Raw genomic sequence first — 5,133 nt, 5'->3', positions numbered from 1 at the left:
TTTAGTTGTTTTATTTCATAGTAAAATATTCATATGAGGATTAATTTGAAATAATTTCGGTAATTTCTTTTAAAATGATAACAAGAGTTTCAAACCATCCAGTTGAGCAGAGAATTTATTTGTTTACATTGGAGAAGAGAAACATGCCATAAGTTTAAGTGTGTGTGTGTACATGTATGATTAAAGAGCAGTGGTATTTTTTTTCTAATGTGAAAAAGAGTCTCACTCCACAAGACCAATTTTTTTGTTTCATATATCAGTAATCTCCACGTTTTGATATAAAAACTTCCTGTTTCTTTATCAAGTGCCATGGCAACATCATCGAAAATACTTAGAGGTAAACTGTGAGCCATAACCTTGGAACAGACAAAAACAACTCATGTAGCTCCTTTTTCACCTATGTATTCTATGATTTTCATTATTTATTTATTTATTTTTAAGAGAGAAAGAGTGATCAGGGGAGAGAGGCAGAGGGAAAGAGAGAATCTTAAGCAGGCTCCATGCTCAGCAAGGAGCCCGACACGGGACTCGATCTTACAACACTGGGATCATGACCTGGGGTGAAACCAAGAGCCAGACACTGAACTGAGTGAACCACCCAGATGCCCCTTCTATGATTTTCTTATTAATCAACGGTCTAATCTGTCCTTCTGTCAATAGAGAATCCACAATAGACCAACCTGGGAGATACGCAGAGAGCTCAGGTTTGGTTGTAAGGATCTTCTCAGTGAGACTCTTACACGTTTGTGCTTTTCTTCAGTGTTTACCGTGCCTTTGGGCGGCATTTTGTCATCCTCACGGTAATCCAAGTTTCCTTTTTCATAGTATATCATCACTGACTTCATCCTCAAATTTAAGACACCATCTATGGGGAGTTTCTCTCCCTTCACAGAATTAGACTGACCAGGACTGTTGGAAGTACCCCATTTAAGACTTAGCCCTACTAGGGGCGCCTGGGTGGCTCAGTCGGTTGAGCGACCGACTTCGGCTCAGGTCATGATCTCGCGGTCCGTGAGTTCGAGCCCCGCGTCGGGCTCTGTGCTGACAGCTCAGAGCCTGGAGCCTGTTTCAGATTCTGTGTCTCCCTCTCTCTGTGACCCTCCCCCGTTCATGCTCTGTCTCTCTCTGTCTCCAAAATAAATAAACGTTAAAAAAAAAAAAAAAAAAAAAAAAGACTTAGCCCTACTCATGGGTACCTGTCTGGCTCAGTTGGGTAGGCATCCGACTTCAGCTCATTTCATTATCTCATGGTTTGTGAGTTTGAGCCCCACGTGGGGCTCTGTGCTGGCCGCTCAGAGCCTGGAACCTGCTTTGGATTCTGTATCTCCCTCTCTCTCTGCCCCCCACAAAAAAATAAGTAAACATTAATATTAAAAAAAAAAAAAGACTTAGCCCTATTGTTTGGCCTATGTTCTTCAGGTTGTTGTTGATCTGGGGAGTCTTCATGAGCAATAATAATATCACAGGGAGACTCATCCCCAAGACTTTTGGGGGTTGCATTGCCACTGGCAGAGGGAACAGATGGAGCAGAACTGATGGCCTCAGAGTGAGTTTGAGACCAGGCTTTTGCTCTGGCTCTTCCTCTTTCATGGGTTCTTCTCATTTTTCTTCTTTTTCTTGCTTTTCTCCTTCCTCTGGTTCTGGTTCTTGCTTTTCTTGTGCTTGTCTGCGCCCTCTCACCCTCTCATTGCGTCCTCTGGAGCTCTTCATCTGGATCCTGGCGCCCTTCAGCCAGAAGGCCCTTCCTGATTTCCTCTAGTTCTTCCTTCTCTCTCCTCAATCCCGTTCATCTGCTTCCATTTCCTTTTCCCTATCATGCACCCTTTTCTGAAGGAAGCTCCTCTATAATACTCGGTCATCTTTACCATCATAGTCTTCCAAGAATTCCGTTAGGCATTCAGCTTCTTTTGCCATTTCTCTTCTCTCTTCTCTTTCAGCCTCTTTCTCATACTCCTGGGTTTTCTTCCAGTCTCTGCATTCCCAATTCTTAAGGCACTCTTGGTAAGAAGTCTTTCTCTCAAAGTTTTCAGGTTTTCTTCATTCATCTGCATCTTCACCCTCTTCACAGTCCTGCTTCTTGTCTTCTCCCCCTGCACTCCCACTTCCTTTCTCTCTCTACATTCTTTCTCCCCATTCCCTTTCGGGATCTCTGCTCTTTTCTCCTGATCAACTCCAATGCTTATTCCTATGTGAGCTCCTCTCCCAATCATAGTCATGGTCCCTATCCCATTCGCCCATTCTCTCCTCATTCACGTTCTCTCCCTTTTTCATGCCCACTCTCACCTTTCTTGCTCCCCTTCACATTCTTTCTCTCCTTCTCTCTGTCTTTTGTCAATTTCCTGTCTCTCCATTTCCTTTTTTCCTTTCTCCCAGTTTCTTGTGTGTGTGTCTGAATTTACTGATCTCAGGTCTCTTGTCTTCTAACATTTCTATAGCATTTATATCCTCCTTAGTGGTGAGTGGGTAAGGGATTAGTGGAGCCGCTGGAAGTCTGAGGAAAATGTGCTGCTTTTCTTCTTCATGGGGTGAGAGTCAAATTCTTGTGAGGGGGGCATTGAGTTCACTGGAGTATTCAGTATTAAAAGTTCAAAGGCCCAAAGGCCCATTTGATCTCTTTGCTTCTTCATCTGAGGCTTCTTATCGTTAGTGAGTTTCTGGCCTGGCATTTCCATCAGAAGCTTTCTTCTTTGTTTTCCACTCATCCAGTTGTGCCTTTGTCTTTGCATCTACTTTAACAAGTAGCTTCTACCATCCAATCTGCAGATCATGCCATAACCTGAATGCCATAGGGATAGATTCAGGCTCTTTATACTCACAGAATCTGAAGGCTTGAAGTTTTCCAGATTCACCTTGTACTCTCTTCCAGCTCAAAACCAAGCCACATTTAGCAAGGAGTTGTCTTATAAGCATGTCCAAGGCTTACTCAGAGGTGTTACCAAAAAAGCTGTAGTGGTGGGATCACAGTTTTCATCATTTTCTTTAGTCTTTAAGCCTGGATAATCCTTTCTTATTCCCAAATGCTTTCCAACCATAGACACAGTGGGTACTAAGACCTTTGGAGCAGCAGCAGCCATAATGTTCATTGGTACAAGACTCATTGGAGTCCCTGGAGGTACAGGTGGAGGAAAGCCAGGAACTGTAGGGGCGGGATCCCTGATGGGAGTGCTGGGATTCCCATGGGAGGGCAGCTCAAATGAGAGGGGAAAGACATTCTTACTGCAGCAGTCCACCACTGAGGAAATGGTACTGTCTTCATGGCCTTCTGGGCTCCAGGTTAGGTGTGGGCTCCACCGGCTCCAGGTTTCTGTGTGCTGCTCACCAGGAGACTGGTTCCAAAGTGCCTCCTCACACAGGCTGCAAACACAACCACACTGTGCGGGGAGCTTCTGGAGCATTGACATTCAAAGGAGCAGGTCCAAGTACAAGAACGAGCCATGTTGGTATGGTGGTATACGTCTACACCCTTGTTGACGTCTGTGAACTCGGCGTCTTTTTTCTCTTGGGCCAAAGAAGATTGCATCAGACTATGATTTTGAATTGCTTTCCCTCCTTTTCTCTGTGATATTTTAAAATATGGAATAAAAAGGTGTTTGCATCCAGTAAGTCCTGTGGTAAAGCTTAGCAGTAACTTTCAAATGCTGACTTTTCTCTGTTGTTACTTTTTTTTTTTTTTTAAGATTTTATTTTTAAGCAATCTCCATGCCCACTCTGGGGCTCAAACTCACAACTCTGAGATCAAGAGTCAAAAGGTCAAGAGTCAAGAGTCGCATGCTCTACCAACTGACCAGCCAGGCACCCCTCGTATGCTACATTTTAACAAAACTTCTGTCAGCCAACACACTACTAGTAATACAGCTTTACCTATTGTTTAAAAAATAGTTTTTGAAGGGAAGAAAAATTCAAAATATGCATCTTTTTAAAGATTTAATGTATTTATTTGGGTTTGTGACACCATTTTATACCCTATTTTGAAAGATTGAATGGATATATGGATATATTGATGTGTATGTGGTTGTTAATTTGTTTTCAAACTCTCCCCAAATGTGTTGAAATAATAGGTGACAATATGAAATGTTACTAAATCAGAGTTGAGTCATGTCCCTTGGAAAGTTACTCAACTCTCTGGGGTTTTTCTGCCTCATCTGTATGAATGATCTGTCTTTTATAAGCTTGTTGTAAGGATTAAATTATACAAAAAGTGACTAGCATTGTGTTTAGTTCACAATAAGTGCTTAATAAATGTTCTCATTCTTTTTCCTTCTGAAAATAATACTGTCTAAATCAAATAGTGCAGCATGTTTTGTACAGCAAAGCGTTTGACCACATGTTTATTTTTCATTCCCTAACATTACTTATGAGGAAAACAACTATGCTTTCATTTTTATTTCATAACTAGCAAATGTAAACATGGAAAGCTTTATTTTTACATAACTTGAAACTAAAGCTTTCAGAAACAAAACAAAAGAAAAAAACCACTCACCCTAGCCTCCTCTTCCTGTCTGGTTTAAACCTAAATAACTGTCATGAAGGCATCTGGGCATTTCAGGGTGTCTCCTCAGCTTATCTCCCTCTGCTTCCCTCCTCTTCCAACCAGACATATATCCCACCCACTATTCCTTAGATACACCTCACGTTTTACAGCCTCTTGATGTTCCTACTCTCCTTCATCTTATCCTATCAAAATCTGACTCATTTTTCAAAGTCTGTACCTTTTATAGTTGTCAGAGCCTTGTACACTCTCAGGAGAGGGTCCACACGATCAAACCTATTTTCATAACGCGAAGACATTAACTTCCCTTTTCCCTGTGTTGACATTCATACTGACGGTGCAAATGTAGGCCCACCTCCTGACACCTTATTGAGCATGATATAAAGTAGTGAGTGGCACAGGCATATGCAGTAGAAAAAGCCAGTTTTACTTAAGAATGTCCTTGGTAAAGGCAGTAAAAATTATTAATTTTGGTCTTCAAGAACGTATCTTTTTAATACGCTGTGTGACTAAATGGGGAGTTCACCAAAAGCACTGGTGCAATTGAGTTGTGAGCTGAACAAACCACTTTTTCCATCAAATTCATTTTTGCGTGAAAGAACACTGCAAAATCAGACTTGAATATTTGGCATATGTTTTCTCAA

General features: G+C 41.7%; 1 pseudogene; it reads right to left on the bottom strand.

Annotated features, from left to right (window-relative positions):
* Positions 1-89: 89 nt before the first annotated feature.
* Positions 90-3,223, bottom strand: LOC144615112 (RNA-binding protein 25-like; annotated as a pseudogene).
* Positions 3,224-5,133: the final 1,910 nt, after the last annotated feature.

The sequence above is a fragment of the Panthera onca genome, chromosome F2 (genome assembly GCF_046562875.1).
Source record: "Panthera onca isolate mPanOnc1 chromosome F2, mPanOnc1 haplotype 2, whole genome shotgun sequence".
NCBI classification, from domain to species: Eukaryota; Metazoa; Chordata; class Mammalia; order Carnivora; family Felidae; genus Panthera; species Panthera onca.
This window is presented reverse-complemented; position numbering and strand designations above follow the sequence as displayed.